Source organism: Bombus terrestris, chromosome 15 (assembly GCF_910591885.1).
Source record: "Bombus terrestris chromosome 15, iyBomTerr1.2, whole genome shotgun sequence".
Taxonomy (NCBI): Eukaryota; Metazoa; Arthropoda; class Insecta; order Hymenoptera; family Apidae; genus Bombus; species Bombus terrestris.
The window spans coordinates 1,994,092-2,011,904 of record NC_063283.1 but is presented as its reverse complement, the minus strand read 5'-3'; the positions used below and the strand labels follow the sequence as shown (position 1 = coordinate 2,011,904).

General features: G+C 36.3%; 1 protein-coding gene and 2 long non-coding RNA genes across 5 annotated transcripts in view; 1 reads left to right on the top strand and 2 right to left on the bottom strand.

The window, feature by feature from the left end:
- The window catches only part of LOC100651020 (suppressor of lurcher protein 1), a 514,096-nt gene that overhangs the window by 136,436 nt on the left and 359,847 nt on the right, over positions 1-17,813 (bottom strand). The window lies entirely within an intron of this gene.
- LOC110119947 lies at positions 9,025-16,411 on the bottom strand. Of its 2 annotated transcripts, XR_002308467.2 has the most exons (4): positions 15,662-16,411; positions 13,423-13,545; positions 11,268-11,631; positions 9,025-11,166 (listed from the first exon to the last, which is right to left on the bottom strand). It is a non-coding gene; the product is annotated as an uncharacterized LOC110119947 (long non-coding RNA). The 2 variants fall into 2 exon arrangements; XR_007226533.1 differs by lacking the exon at positions 13,423-13,545.
- Positions 11,625-12,388, top strand: LOC125386414. Its single transcript, XR_007226537.1, has 2 exons — positions 11,625-11,986; positions 12,064-12,388. It is a non-coding gene; the product is annotated as an uncharacterized LOC125386414 (long non-coding RNA).

Here is a 17,813-nt window from a genome sequence, read left to right as displayed (position 1 = left end):
GATAGAGGTAATGAAAATCTACCCGCATAGATTTCAGCACGAACGTGAATTTGATTTGAAGCTATTCAGAATAGTTTTCCTCCAAATACCTGACATTCTATGCCACTGTCGGATTCCCGAACAGAAATGTTGGAAATACGAACAAGCAAAAATTCATGAGGCTTGTCAGCAAACCATGACGTTTGTCAAACTTGTTGAGAATCGTGTTTGCTTTCATGCTGGAATTTACTGAATTTAACCGAAAAAAAATCGGCTATCGAGAGCAATAGAATTTTGTTCTGAATGTAATTTTAAGCGGTTTTATCTATTGCCGAATTTAACGCAAACGATAGAAAAATGTGGAATGCCCGAGAAAAAATGAGCCCAGTAGATATGATTATTTTAAGCTTAATATATACGTGGAGCAGAGAGCAGCGAGGGATATTAAATATTTCTATAACCGAGGAATAAAGTTCTTGTTCTACGAAAATTAAATTCTTTTCGTATCGCACAATTATTTCTCTTTTCATTCGCGTAGTAACGAGAATGTTCCATATTTCATGTTCATAACAAAAATTAATTTCCAATGAACAGTCGAATGATCTTCATCGCATGCTGCGCCGTTGAAATTGTCAAAATTTTACAAAAGACTGATCAGAATGCAGAGGCAAAATTACGAATTCGTTGGTGCATAATTAGGTCTGATTTAATAATTGAATTTTGTCGAACGTAATCAGATTCGACTTCATCGGTGAATCCTGTCTGGCGTAAATGAATTTATATCGCGAGTCAAGATAGAGTAAAGTCCTAAATTAAACCGTCGAGTTGCAACCTCGACCGATGTATTAGGGTGGTAGGCATTCGGAAGAAATCTTTAGAGAATCATATGTTAAAAGATGTATAATCTTCCAATTAGTAAGTCAGTGGTTCTTTTAATATTTAATATTTAATATTTAATATTATAATTTGTCACTCAAACATCAAATCAACTACTGACTAACAAAGGAATCTCTTTCTTTCGATTTTGTTTCATAGAATGGACAAGATCGTAGGCAGTATACGACATTAATTAACTTGTGTAACGTTGAAAAGCATTAACTGTTTCAAATTTCTCGATCGGATTACCTTGCACACCGTTGTCGTTTCACATTTTAAGAATAGCTTCAGCTACGACGCTGAAATTCTTGTCAGGCAGAATGGCTTTTAATGCAACAGGCCAAGAATGACCTACTTTATGTCTTCGGAAAGCGGTTCGAAAGCTTAGGTATAGTCTTAAAGGATGGTTTAACGTTACGACAAACCATCAGTGTCACTTCGCGATCACAATCTCAACGTTACTATGCTATGTATGTCGTATTTTATAACGTTCCATTCTATCAAATGAATTTTTTATCACGATATATATAATAATCGATGTACTAAATTCATAGCTGGGAATGTTTTAGCCATTCTTTTGTCGAACGTTGTCTTTGAACGATATCCACTTTCATTGCTGGATGATATTGCAAAATTATTTTTATGCCAAAGGCAACATGTAATCTTCTTCTCTTACGCGACAAATACAACAGAACGTGCAATTGTTCAATTAATTGGAGCAGTAGGAGCATCGATTATCGTTGGTTGCGGCGTTCTGCACAGCTATAAGGCATGCGTGTCGTGAGTCGTGATTGCCGATTATGGTAGCTCAGTCGAATGTGTACTTACACTTGGCCGTGGCTCGATAATCGCAGTAGGAGAACGCGGTCTAGCGTGCGTCGCGTCAGCCCAATAGAAGTGGCGCGCCGCACTGATAGGATCGTTATATTGGCAACAAAGTCGAGCCACCTCGTTGCTACTAGCTGTTAGCAATACTTCGACGCTTCAATGTATTTACACACTGCAGCCTGTCCGGTGGCCACGGATTGCTGTCGTCGACGACCAAACCCATTGTTGCTTCCATAGACTCCGTGTCAGTTTCCAAACCAGCTCTAATAACCTAACTACGCTTCGCTTTGAGTTTCTCCAACGGATCTGGAAAATGCTAACTCACAACGATACTGTTCCTACTTTCTCACAAGGAAGAGCTAGAATGCTAGATCTTTGCTTTGCTGGAAATTCTTTTTTTTTTTTTTTTTTTTATTAATTTTAAGATTAAATATGTAGTCTTGCCTAAAAGAAGATGATCTTGGAAAGTAAGAGAAGGATTTCGACGAGAAAGAATCTGACGACGATTACGGTATAAGATTTGCATCGAAGAAATAAAAAAAAAGGTACGTAATTCAAGGCAAAAGGCAAACCTTTGTCTATGTATATTTTGTAAAGAATCGTTCAAAATTAGAAAAATTAAAAATCAAGAATGCCACATTGTAAATCTATAAAATTATCGCGGAGATCACAAATTGGTCATTTTCATCACTCTGGTGATCCTAGCGTTAATCGAGTAAGTTAATTTCCTATGCACTTTATTCGAACAGTATTATGCATGATTAATGTTGGAAGAGAAAATACCAGTAGATTTCGTTTGCGTCATTTACGTGGGTAAAACAACGTTTTACCGTGACCAAATCGTATTTCGCCTGGAGATGTGACGTTTAATCGAGGACCTAGGAAAAATATTTGTCAGCCAGTGGGGAATACTACTCGCTCAACTGATTTAAGAAGGGTGGTTACGTCGGTAATAAATTCGTATAACTTTATAGCCTGCTGGCTCGTATCGTTATGTGCCATTTCTGTACAAAGAATGGAGTTTCGCCAATCTTACGTATACAGGTAAAGAATGTTTCTCACAAGATATGTACATCGCTAAACGTTTCGTTAGTTTTATGCTTGTTTTCTAATGTTTACTCGTGCTATATTAATTGAAGATACATATGACGGCTACAAAAAGTAATCGTACATCGCTGCATTTATATTCTAATTGATTAGGATGCACGATGTCAATTTACATACGTTCGATGTTCTTAACAATTTACAAGTATGTAAAAGGAATGTATCCCGTCGTTTCCACAGCTCGATGCTTTAATTCTTAATTCTTAGTTGTTAAGTCTCCTAATGGAACTCGATGCTCGCTTCAAATATTAAAATAGTTCACGAGGATGGCGGTATGGTTAGCAGTATCCGCGTTATGGTACCTCCGTGAGCAATTATTTTAGGATTACAGCCACTGCTTGCTGGTTTCATATACGAGCATGTCGTTTTCAGTATGGGAAAACTTTTAATATTTTCAAAACGGCTACATTCAGTCACATAGTCGCTAGTTATTTGTATCGATGCGTTAACCGTTTTCGACGAACGCTGACAACAACAATCAGTGTATCGTTCGCTCGAATAAATCCCTGATATCACTCGCGAATCACCTGTCCATTTCTATTTCTCTACAATTGGAAAACAATAAAACTTTCCTGCTACCGTTCACCTGTTTTCATCGCGAATAAAATTCTGTTTTCTCTCTTCTATAAATGAAACTCGTGCACATTCGATATCGTTTGGTATTCGACGCAATTATCTGTCGATCTAATATTTCACTGAAATAATCTGGCCAAATATTTCAGTTGTAACCGCGTACTGTAGAGATATTGGGATAACGAACGAATCAGGTATCCTTACATGTTCTTACGGGGGCATTCGGGTGTATATCTGTCGGTGACGCGTCTGCAAACATCGTTTGGCACAAAAGCGTGTTTAGATCCCTGTCACAGATTGGAGGAATACTAGGTAAATTTGTATCTATCCCATTCGAGGTAGCAACGGTTCTTACACGGTATGAGTTGAAAGGTACGTGTTTCTGTGGAGCGTTATCTGATCGTCGGATAAGTTTGAATTACTGCTTTCATGGCTCGCTTTGGATCTTCTGCATTAGTTGTGAATTCATGTGTTCCCCCGGCTAATGAGATTCTTGGTTCAGGTATGAAGGGAATTAATTTGCCACAAGTGACAAAATACATTGGCCTCGAACCAGTCCAGTAACATTCACTGATTCGAGAGACGTGTTTCTTTAGTTACATAACGATGAACGTTCTTCTTGTACCTTTATGATTATAATACAAGAAGGACAACATCGTGGCTAAATTCACTTCAGATAATAATGTGTAATAATACGTGTTCAAAAGTACATTTTATATTTCCTAAAACATTAATGCCTTTCAATTGCCATAAATCAATTTTTTACTCGTCCATATATAGTTGGAAATGTTGCCATGAATATACATTTGCAATCCAACGCCACTCAATGACGATCAGATAATAATCAAGCAATAATATTATTCAACATCAACGACGCAATTATAATCTAACAATAACTTGACAAAAAACCAAAGAATTAGATACATACTAGTCCTTCCTCGAATGATTATCGATATAAACATATTTCAACCACCTACTTCAACGTCTTCGATATACCACAACAGGTATTAATAATCTACATATCGCGGTTGTATTATTTCCCATGAAATACGCGTGTTCTACACACAGTCGGTTTTAAATTATTCAAGACTAAACGCAATCGAATAAGCAAGCCGCATTATTTTCCCGGCGAAGTCGCATTAAAAATTTAATAACGCTTTGCCATGACTGTTCGCTTCTGCAGGTGTTTCAGGACGTGCTCCAACAGCCTGTCTCCCCGAAATAATTAAATTCACTAGTATTTACCATTCCATTTATGCGGCCTCGTTGAACGAAATTTCACTAGGAGTTCTCCATTGCCGCGAGGAAACAGAACGAGAGAAAACGTTCGACGAAATAGACGAGGAAACAGAACGAGAAGCATCTTACGTTCTTATCATCGCCGGAATACATTTGAATTTCGGCAAAGAATCTTTCGTTCGATGTTCGTGAAGTATTTTTACTCGCGCGAACCAGGCGAAACAGTCACGAAATTACCAAGCGTTTAAGTTCGCGAGAGCACTTTCACGAATGTTGCTCGGCCTGTTCGCCGTCATTGGCAAGCCGCCAGATTTCCTCTACATTAACATTTTCGTCGAAGAATGAAAAAAGACAAAGATTTTCCAGCCAGGGTCTAGTCTCGAATAAGGTATTACCACGTTGGCCGTGTTCCCCCTCGCGCCTTCATTCTCATAATTCTCGACCTGTTTTCGTCTCTTTTCATTCCCGACGTGCTCATCTCCGAGTATCCGTCTCTTTCTCACAAATCTGACACTGCAATCGTTTCCTAGCGGCGGGCGAACGGAATAATGAATTCGGCCGCGTACTATTAGATTACGTTACGTTGACACTTACAAACGCTGCGATGAATATGATATCTAATTTAGGGGCGTAGATATGGCTAGCGTCGAGGAAACTACTCACGAACCCGCTTTAACTTGGTGTCGAGAGCCGTGGCGGTCGGACGGCCATTAAATTGAGACGGCACCGTTTCTGCCTCTCCAGGTGTACTCTAAATAATGCATACTGGCTACTACTGCATAATAGACGATCGTAAGATGTCCGTTACCGTGTCGCGGTCACAAATGAGCTAGTCTGTGCCGAAATTTTTCAAGCGTTCAGGATCATATCGTCAAGCGAGTGCCGCTAGACGAATTCTGTATTTTCTCTCATTCGGGAATTTGAGGCATTTTCGGCCGGACTTGAAATCGTTAACTTGGTATTGTTATGATAAATCTTGCTGCGTCCCATACTGTTCAAAGTCTGAGAGAAGCAAGGTTAGTCATAACAATGGCCCACTCAACAATGTTAAATGCGACAATTCTAGCCATGAGAGCCTCGGGACTCTGGCTAGGTTGCCTTTCATGCATATAAAACGTACATGATAGACTTATAAATCTAACTTATATGACTCGTATGCATTTTTTTATAATAACGTTAAAAAATAAATAATATTTATTTACATTCGCATTCGTATCATAAAAATGGCATTTGAAGCGATGACACTGGCTATGCCATTACCGCTTATTTTGCCGGTTAACGCTTATCGCTCTGTATGATCACGGTTTTACGAGGATTCCTACAATTAAGACCTTCGTCGGCCAAATGTTCAGCAAGCAGAAGTTTCAAAACCGTTCATTTCCGCGAGAAATGACCCTTATTTTCGGCTTTAGTGAAATAAAATAGCTAAAATAGAATACCCTCAAAAACGTTACGGTGCGAATAGCTTACGAAGTCTGCTTTTTCGAAATTACTTATGCTTGTTAACATATGTGGAGATATATAATAGCAAATTTTTAAGAAACGATTAATTGTTAATAAATGTTATCTTGATAGCAGCAAAAACTCTTCGTTCATCTCATGCAGGAAGTTTGAAAAGAACAGAAAGACAGCAACTAAAGGCAAAAGTATGTTTCGACAACGATTGTTAATCATCTCGTTATTTGGAATTTTTTAATAATTTTCCATCTATCTATAGAGCTACACAAACAGCCTGATCCTTGCTCCCTTGGGCAGAACTCGTAGTATCATATTCATTAAAGGCACGTTGCATCTATAAGCAGGCTTAAGTTCCTTTTTGAATCTTCAATAACCTTATAGACTTCATCAATTCGATTGAAATTCTATTTGGTAAGTTTCATAAACTACTAAGTAAGAGTTAGGGTAAGTCCTGCCTCCACTCTTAGTGGTTTATGAAACTTACCGAATAGAATTTCAATTACATTGACGAATAGACACCGAATATCTAGTTTGATAAATTCAAGCTTCTAATTATGCACCGTAATCCACGTAGGATAACGAAATTATATCCACAATTTATTATACCTATTTAGATTTTATTTCTTTAGTGATATTCATAAAAAATCGAAATACCCGCAATCTCTTCACTCGAACCCGACGATGTCAACATGGCAAGTTCGTCAGCAAATTTTCGTGTTAGTGGTAGTCGGATTTTGCATCGGGTTCGTTCACAAAGTTTCATCCTTGCGCGACTCGTTGATAAGGCATCAGGTTCCTCCGCACGTGATTCTATTCCTAGAGCTCCCTGATAACGCATCAAGTTCCTCGTCTTCAATATTCCCAGCGGCTCCATCATTTCCGTCAGGTTCGTCCGTGCATCTTACTAATAAATTGATAAACCATATTCCTTTAGAATATGGGATCTCTCGCCGGCCTCTCGCGCTACTCGAATCTTCTAATAACCTCCACACCCTCCAAAGGTGAAAAGTTCCATAATCAATGCTAAAGCTTTGAAGATTAACTTCGACTTTGGTTTCTCAAAACTACGAGAAGATTAATTTCTATCTTGTCTACTTACGACATTTGTAACATTAACATTCATAAGTAACGTTGTTTATATATCCGAACGTTAATGTATCCAAAAGTTATTTGTCAAAATTGCATCGCGATCATCGAAATCGTATTTTGATCATATTTATTAATTACATAATTTTGTATCAGCGTATTCGAAAATAGTTGTTTCATTTTTTAATTCACTTATGCTCTCTGTATTTGATTCCCTATTAACGATAAATGGTGGCAACAAGAGGGGCACTTATGTAAAATACCTCGTTCATTGTTAAAACTGTGTTGATTGGAAGTACATACATATGCTACGTGAAATGCGAAGCTTTACGTTTGCATAAATCCTATGTATAATGAATTTATGTTACCTTCGATCGTTAATTCAAATGTTGCGGGACATTTGTAATCAATTCGATAAAATGAAATTTTCAGCAACGTGAAATACTGATGGATTAAAGATGTCGATCACGTAGATGAGTTTATTGGTACGGACAATGTGCAAATAAAGTGTTCGATATATTTCACACATGCATGGTCTTCGTATAAATGAATTCGGAACGAAAACAATTTGTTTGAATTAAGGGCTGTTCATCAAAAACTGACTCATCATCAAAAAGTGCGGTAAAATTTTGCTTCGTGAATTTTTATTTCTAGACGTCACATAAATTATTTAACTTAGATCGTTCTATTTAGTACTTAATTGGAGTATAAACATTGAAACTGTAATTGTTCAATTTATAACTTGAAGATCTTTTCGTGGCTGAAATATTTCTATTTCAGTGGAAACAAGACTATGAAAGAAAAAAGCAAAGAGAATCACTTCTTACAAAAGTTTAACGTTTGTATTTTGAAAACGTGTAATTTTCTACCATTTAACTAAAAATTATATAGCGTACGTATTATGTATTATTCTACATTATTTTTCCCAAACCATATTTTTCCTCACCGGGAAAAGATCACGATGCCGCGAAATAAATTACATAATAATGACGTTGAAGTATTCTTGAAAAATTTACACACAAACATTCGACCACTTATTTTCAGAATTTGCACGTGCTTTGTTTAATTCGCCGAACATTAACCTTTTTTATGAATTCCTTTTATTGCGAACGAAAGTTTGTTAATTGTATCGAAATATGACACAAAGCGGTATATTCATAATTGAAAGATCGTTTACCGTTTAGCGATCATCAATGATCATCGCCCATACTCCATTATTTTGCGCTTCGTTTGTTCATTTGTATGTGATTTCGTTTTGGTCACGTGACACGTGTTGTAAATAGATCAGGACTCGGATGAAATGAGGCCACGGTCCGAAATCTCGATCGATAATTCGCAGCCCACGAAAGTGTAATTGAGTTTTATTGCATTTTAATCCAATAAAAGCTTGTCCACGTTACTGAAATGCGATAATCAATCCTACCGCCATGGTAAACGATATTCGACACAGATGGAAGGCAAATGCGATGTGACACAAGTAATCTTCATTAATCTGCAAACAATGATGATAAGCGAAAAAGTGCTTTTTCACATGCTGTTCCCCTAAATTTACCTTCAAGATGCTTATGCGTCTTCTTACACCAAATAAACATGTGACCAATGAGATTGAAAAGTTTACAAAAAATAGACATGGATCAATTTGGCTTCTGGCAGCCTCATTTATCGGTCTATGATCATTTTTCTATGTGTCATTTACATTTTTATACTCGGTATCGGTGTCAAAGAAACATACTGTGAATAAGATAAGCAATTTCTACTGATACTTAAATTAATATTTAAGTTAATAGATCGGTGATCTTGTTCTTTTTCATTCCAGCTGTGCAGGTGCAAAACATACTGGTATTTATTGTAGCATTTACATATTAATTAATTAGGCCCAATTATATCACACTTCGTATCATTTAGTACTATTAAAAATTTGATATTTCAAAAATCAGACGTATAATACCTGATTAAAGAAATGCTTCGTTCAATAGTTTGCAGCCATTTTAGATTGGAATATTATGTTGTTTTCAAATACTAACTGACACTGATTATTTGTTACAAAATAATGAGACAGATAATATTACAATTTCTATCTCGCGTAGGTTCTACGAAGCAGCTGTATTCGAAAGATTCTAGAGACGAAGATGACATTTCACGGGGCACGCTGACTGGAAATGCTGTGTGCGCTGTCACGCGAACGATCAACAAGTTTCCTATTGAAGTGGAATTAAAAGTAAGGTATAATAAGATTCACGGAGAGAATCGATTTCCTGGAGTAGTTTCGAGTTGGTTTTCAAGCGGTTTCTCCTGGAAATTGTTTGGGATAAGTAGGGAACGATTTTCCTAGCCAGTGTATAACGAAGTTACCTTCGAAGGCATCGACGATTCGTTAAAAATCGCTAGTCGACTCGTCGACAAACGATAAAATTGCTAATTAATGTTATCGGGTTAGATCGATGGCGGAAAAACATTATGGTAATAATGAAATAAAATACGACTCCGGAGGAAAAATAATCCAGACAGCGCTGTGTCTGTAACTTTCCCGCTTTATGTTTCACCGATCAAAGCGGGATGTCTCTATAAATATTTACCGAGTGCAGCTTTTGAAAGTAATACGTGTAAGGTAGAAGATATAGACGTGTGTTAAACTTATTATATAATGTAACATCTTGTAAAATGAGAAAGAACAAACGCTCGATGTTTTGAGCACTCGATTTTAAAAAATAGAGACTGCAATACCGATTAAAATGTATTACACTTGTTCAGTAAAATATATATAGTTAATCGAAGTCACGAAATAATTATTCTTCCAATTCTAGCCACATCATAGTAGCGTACACGATCGATCAATATGAATTGTAAACAAAGATTTAAGTATCTGTCTCAAAAGCACGTCCAGTGCGGTGCGCTGTCGTCTCGTCGTTCCGCTTCTCAACTTACTTTTCCAATTACCTTCGACTGCATTTTCATTTCGAATGTGTCGGACCATTTTCCGTCAAGTTACACAGGTCCTCGGTGTTCGTTCTGTCCGCATGAATACACCTGCGGCCATATACATATATGCACACGAGAAACCGCACGCTCGTTTGCTCGTCCGTTCGTTCGGAGAAACTTCTTCGAACTCCTTCAGATCTTTTCCCCTGGTAAGCTGATGATCTTCTTCAGGACGGGACTTCACGTCCGGTAGTTCTCGGAGGATGTATTCGAACAGTCTTCAGCAGGGAAATACGATACAACAACGAATGTAACGAAGTATAATTCCTCGGTATATATGTATATATATACTGTACAGGGCGATTCATAAATACATGCCCGGCGGGTGAATCTACACACTGAAGTAAGTAAAAAGTATCGTACGAACCATTCTCAGGCCAATGTGGTTAAATTCATTCGTTTAAACTTTCACGACGCTTGATGAATGTCACGTCTTTTTATTTTTGAACGTTACAACTCGCTTCTTCAGAGCAAACCCGAAAGAGTTTCATGTTCTGTAGAAGCGAATTATAACGTTCATGAAACATTGACGCAAAAGTGTGACGCGTAACATGATTGATCATGAAAAACCGAAGGAGCAAGATATTCTCCTTCGTCGTCTATAATTCGAAAAGTATGAAAGAACGCATGTAGGTACGATATTTTTTACTTGTCTCAGTGGGTAGATTTATCCCCTGGACCCGCGTTTCCGAGTCATCCTGTAGATACCATGGCCTGGCGCACAATAGCAGATCAATGTTCCAAAGACTGGCGGATACAGTTTCAAAGAGTAATATAATTAGCAGAGGCGTACTCGAGCAAGCAAATACATCGGCCGGAGGAGTTTCTAGAGGATCCTATCGCTCTCCGCCACTGTGGACGTGATCTTTATGCTCCTCCATCGGTAACGAGGTTATTCAGCAACGGCGCCGGATCCATTGTTTACGTTCGTCGGGGCTCGTACAAATTTTCCTCCGGCCGCGGTAGAAACAAGCGCGGAACCGACGAGCGAATGGGACAATCGCTGGGATAACGCTTCGTTTCTATGCTCGTGTCGACCCGGCCCTACATAAAGGAACAATTTGTGTGACGTTTATACGCGCATCCTCCAACCAGGTGAGCGGAAAACGGATTTTGGAAAGAGACGGAACGACTGTTTCTCTCACCTAATATTCTTGTAGATTCAAGCGTGCTTCAATTAGCCCCGCGCGTTCGCGTACCATCAAGAATTAGTTATTGTGAACGAACCAACCTCTGTCCCGTCTGCCGCCTTCGAAAGGAGCTAAACAACTTGATTTACAAGTTTCGTTCCTCGCGTAGGGTAGTTAAGAACGCTGTTACGACGGAGTTATTAGCGCCGCACAGGATTTTACCTTGCACTGTTTCGTGTTTCTATGTTACATCACGTTTGAGACTTTATTTCCTCGTTGAATTCGATTCACGTCTTGAACCCATTCGTTTCTTAATAGCTGACATATTTTGCATTTTCCATGTTTAACATCCAATAGATACGTACGTAGTTATAAATGTCTGGAATAATTGAGATTAGACTTACATGGGATTATTTAATTTCTAATTTATTTATTTCAGCTTCTTTCAGTAGGTATACATTTTATGTCATAACTCAGTCTTCATAAATGTAATTCAAATTATGGTTTATGGATGGGGTTAAGTTATGGTTGTGTGTTCTTTTCACACGGTATACAGTTTTTGTCTGTATGTCGGGAAATGGCACTTTGAAATGGAGGAAAAGTACATCTATATCGCTCAACGAAGTATCTAGATTGTCCGATCTAGCATTTGTCTCATAAAAGAGGTCAGCGAACCATCACACTCGTTAATTTGGCAGTCAATCTTAATTTTCAGAAGAATGGCTCACAATATAGTATGTAAACTATCTAAATGAAGAAATTGTATCTTCGTAAATGTTTTCACTACTCAATTACATTTATCTACTTTCAGAAATATTTTATAGAAATAAATGTAAATATATTTTAATGTTAAAAAAAGGAAGGATAATATAGAGTTATCGACCAACTAACATGTGGAGAAACACTAAATGGGAGTGACTTGTCGGTGTACAACATAAAATTAGAATATGAAATTCTAGCAATCTCTTTATGGATTAAATGTTGGCACGAGGGAAATCCAGGCTACAGCATAATAAAGTATAATAAAATTAGAGCTGGTGGCGGAACAAAGGTGAAATATGAAATGATGATGCATGAACATGTCGCATAAAAATAAAGAAGTTAGCCGCGTATCGCAATATTGCATAATTCTTTGTTCCATACAAAAAGAATTCACTATTCTTCATGTGACGGTGAAATACATTTAAATTTGAAAAGCTATTGCGTAAAAATGTTCGATAATTGTCAGAGAAATGTTCGTGAATATCAAATATAAATCGAAATTTACTTTATGAAATAAAATGTAATTATTAAATATAACAAAAAGCGAAATAAAAGCTTGATAAAATTGAATACCACAGGCTGCAAAAACATATAGCAAAAATGATAAAAAAGAAAAGTAAATTACATTAGTTTTCTTCAAAAATTCTAAAATTTTCTTTGCCTATATTATGTCAGTTTACTAATTTTTGATCAGTGATCGCATCAAACTTTTAGCTAAAATGCATTTTGAAATATTCGGATTTATCAACGGCAGGGATGATATTAACAGTTTCGAAAGAGATTCAGCCTGATAAATACCCTCATATTTGCATTATAATGGCCTTCGTAAATATCGCGAGTACCCTTTTGTTTGACTGAGTGTAATTTACGTAATTTCATTCGTAAATCGAGATTATCGAGCTGAAATGGCAACGATCGTTTGGAAATTTACATGGGTAAACTGTTCTGGTAGGAAGCACACAATAAAAATAAATTGTTGAAGATAATAATTGGAAAATATATCTGGTAGCGAGGAAGATAGACGGAGAGAGAAACGCACGCATCAAAGAGACAATATTCGAAATTATGAAGCGTAGAGACTGTTTGGGTCGGTAGTCGCGTAAAATGATAGAGATCGCTTCAAAACATTGTTATTAAATTTACTATTGAGAGGAATGCAATTCTCGTAACTGTAACACAATCAGTGTTTCACGTGATGCGACAGAACGTGCTTTTTGCATCGTTCACAGTTCAACCCCAAAAGTCAAAATTTCGTTACATTACCGATAATGTTGGGTGACCAATAAGTTGCATCATGTGTGATGTGCTCTGGTTGAAAGAGATTAACGTGCGAAAATAGCTTTCCGAGATAAACGTGTTGAAAGTACTATTTTATTATCAAAATTTATCATTAAAATTTATTATTAACCTTTTCACACGGGCGTTGCCTCTAGGGAACACAAAGAGATTACTGGTGATTATGTAGCACGAAGTTACGCAAGCTCCAAATTGTTTAAAAATATATTCCTTGAAGTTTCGCCTTCACATGGTACTAAAAAACAAATGAGGAAATTAAAAATACGCCGAGTTCAAAGGATTAATTTATTATTAAAACCACTTACAAATAATTTGTAATTTTTGTTAGTTATTTAGTTAGTTAGTTAGTTATTGTGCAGCCAATGATTACTACTCTAGGAAATTGGAATTGTCTCATCGAAACAAAAAGTAGATATACTTTTGCCTTTAAAAAAAGATGAAAATGTCACGATCGATTTTTTTCGCATTTTAATCTCTCGTTATCAGATCGCGTCACTCACGGTGACTCAAAAATATTCTTAGCACTCTTAGGAATTCCCAAAATTATAATATACTCGTTAAAAAATTCCATGGTAAGCGTTGGAATGTGGACTTTCATTAGCCACCGTATGTAGGGTGAATCTACTTGGATTAAAGTTTGTGGTCTGGTCAACCACGTGCGTAACATTCGCTAGCCTCTACAATTCCATTGCTTATTCTATTAGAATATCAGAGGAGCCACGTACACTCCAAGTTAACGTCACTCTGCTTAGAACAGACAATATGGTAAGCCGGTAAGAACAAACCGGGACTACCAGTCATCTCTATAATGTATGGAACGCAGACGTAACTCCTCTTAGTTATGTATGATTGAACATTTGCTTAACAAATACTACAACATTACTATGGGTCCGCTTAAGAGTAGATCCGATTCACGGTAGACTGTAATTTTATATACATAGTAATGGTGGGATCTAAGCGAGAAACGTGAAAGCCAATTATACTGGTTAAGTCTGACTATATATTTTTGGACGTTTGGAATTTGGAATATACAACTCCGGATGCTACTCAAGAAATACGAACTTGATGATGGAAAGAGGATAACTGTGGCCTCTATAGTGACGGTCAAAAGAAATATTAAGGTGTAAATGGGGAAAACGTTGTAATTTTACAAAACTGAATTATATAGTTACAAAGGAAATGAATGTACAATATAATTGTATGTCTTATATCTTTGTACATGTTTGACACAAATTTTACGTATACTCTCATGTACACAAGTATAAATTTTGAACTTTCTTTTGCTCGTCACCCTACTTATAGCATGTTACAGTAATTGGACTTTTTCTACATTATGAAGTTTAAGAAAAAATTAAGTAATATAAAGTAATATAGACTATAATATAATATAAACAGGACTATCGATTTATGATCAGTCGCGTTGGTCATCAAACAACAATTTCGCATATGCTTCGACACTCATACGTGAAACATTACGATGCGGTTATAAAATATTACGAAATGGGTACAAAAGTGCAGTTGGGACCAGAACAGGAATCGTACGTAAGTATACTTCCCTTGATATTCTTATCTTTTTCGGTGGCCATTCTGCTGTGATTTATTCGTTTTCCAGGGATTTATTCACGCATGCACATGACACGACGGGAGTGAGAGACCTGTTGCGACCGGCTTGCGGTCGAATTGCAAAAAGATTGAATCTGCCACGTAATATGCTGCAGCGCTCAGTAACATTGTATAAACCGACGTAATTTAACTGCTTTCGTTGGTCGAAATTAAAATCGGGTTGTTCGTATTTTGTCGCGGTGTCTACGGATCTACAATATTTCCGTTATATTATGAATCATAACAAGGTAGGTATTGATATATTTCCTTACTTTAAATAGAGACATAGTGAAGTTTGCAATTATCATGATTATATTGTCACGTCACGTTTGTATAACATTTTGTATAATATAGTTTATATAATATATTTATAAAAATTACCTGTACTGAATATTCAGATGATTTCCTACAGTATATTGACATAATTTTCATTTATATAATGAGTCATAGCCAAAATTGTATACAGTATACGAAAACATGTTTCATGTAATAAGAGACTCTGAGATGATATGGGTAGACATATGTCGTAAATGTATCTATATTTACTGCGTAGTATTTTTAAATACGAAAAATAAAGTTATTGTAATTCAGTTTGGAAAACATATTACAGATAAGATCGTATAGGTTAACAAAATTGTATTATTGTTTAGATTGAGAATTAATACTTTGATTTTGGTTGTAACTCATTGTATATTATATGACAAGCTTACGTACACTGTATGTACAGATTAATATTACAGAAAGAGTACCTGATATTTCATGTTACTCGCAATTAAATATGAATCCACATTCAGCAATCAGCTCGTACAACAGCAAACAGCAAACGTACACACGCACATACACGCAGCATTTCGAGAAAACACAATAAATTTTATATTGGATGGCGAGAAAATTGTACGTCTTAAGAGTAACGTCGCCATCTTGAAAGTGACAGCGTCTGACGTGATTGGGCATTTCTAATTATAGCGTCGCTACTAGCGGCGGGCGCATTTGAATTCAAATTTCAATGTGATTCAAAGTTTCTCAATGCTGTAATCATTATATCACAGACTAATTATTTGCTGTATAACGCCATTGTATTTGTTGTAATATTTACATACTAATTAACGAGATCCACGTATATTAAATTTTGTGTTATTCAGTAGTACTTTCATATGATTATAATTTAATGCTATGAAAGTGTAACGTACAACCTTATTAAAACACGCTTCATTGGAAAATAACAATAAGCCAATATTTTTTGTAACTACTGTATATAAAAATGAAAGTAGTTGATGGAACGTTAAATATTAATTAGAAAAGAATGACTATTATTAGTTGTGCACAATACCGTTAATCGTTTTAATATTTAAACACAGATTGTACATGTAGTTTGAATATGAAAAATCTTCATTTGAGTTTTCTGTATGTTCGAAGCAGCGTAAGAACGATCTTGCCTGAGATGTTTTGTATTTCACGAGGTATTTTGCGTTACAAGCCCTGAAGGCTCTTTCCAAAAATGATGAACTTGCAGCACTTGTCAACTCAAGCGCCGCCCCATCAGCCTGGTATCAATAATAAAATAACCGCTTGCGCGACTAATAATGTACGAAACAATCACGGAACGTGTATAAAGTTAGATTATCTTCGGGGTTAACGAAGTTTCACGCCTCGCTTCGTAACCGACGTAATTATCAGCGGGTCACGGATAGATACGCTCATTGAATATGCGCTGAGCCATGGATATTGTTTTTCCATGTTTTGTAGATACGCTTATGTGATTTAAATAAATTTACTATTTCGAACAATATTGAAGTTTCGTAGGATTCAGAGAAATTGACGATTTATTAATCGAGGAAGCTTAATGAGTCGTTATAACGTCGACATTGTGTAATTTCTTTTAAATGGGTTTGAGATTCTGCGAAATTCAATTTTCCAAAACTAAAATTTCGTACAACAATTGATTAGTAAATGATTATAATAAATCATTGATAAAATAATTGGAACTGAAACATATAACATTAGTTTATTGGCACTTGATTTATGAGTGCAATTTATAAATTGTAATTTAAGGGGAACAATAACATTTAAATGAGCGTTTGACTTAACTTCATTAACATTTAAATTAAGCCCAGGGCGCAAACACATATAATTTTTCCAACTAACGAGGCTTTCATTTTATCAAATTTAATTTATGTCTATATCAAATTTAATCTGTTCATTGAACCATTACTTCCGCTGAACAAGATGTTTTTCCTTTAAAGCTCTCCTTTATTCTTCCTTCTATAATTACCGTAAGAGCACAGTCTTTACGGAACTTCTATCCAAGACCATAGTCTACGATGAAGAAACTTACGTTTATCTTTTGATCCAATGTACGATCTAAAAAAGTACCCTCTATGCTTTCATAGTATAGGACATGCTGACATCTAGAGCAGCTTCCAAGCATTTGTAGTGCAGGAACTTCAATTTTGTCATCCTTTGAACCACGGGAAACGTTTACAAACTTTAGTCAAAGACTCGTTCAGATTAGACAAGTTATTCGAATATCTTTATTTCAGTAACTTGAAATCACTGTATCAGTGCAAACTCGTTATTTTTTTATTTATGCATCTGATTAGCCTTTCTGAACGGTTTAATTGCTAATAATCAGTTGACGATAAGAATAAAAATAAGTAACAATAAGAAACAATAATAATTTTCGACTTCTAATTTAATATTCTTTGAATAGCCAAAGCAGGAGCTGGCTTTAATGAATTTGGAGAGTGGAAAGCGGACTGAGATGATTGATTAGCCTAATTTTAAACTAGCCCCCTAGAAAAGTAACGGAAAGCGAGAACGTGGTAGTATGCAGATAGGTGAGTGCCCACGTTGAGTACCAAAAAAAGGAAACGGCCCTGAATTTCGTACAAGTTGGTTGTA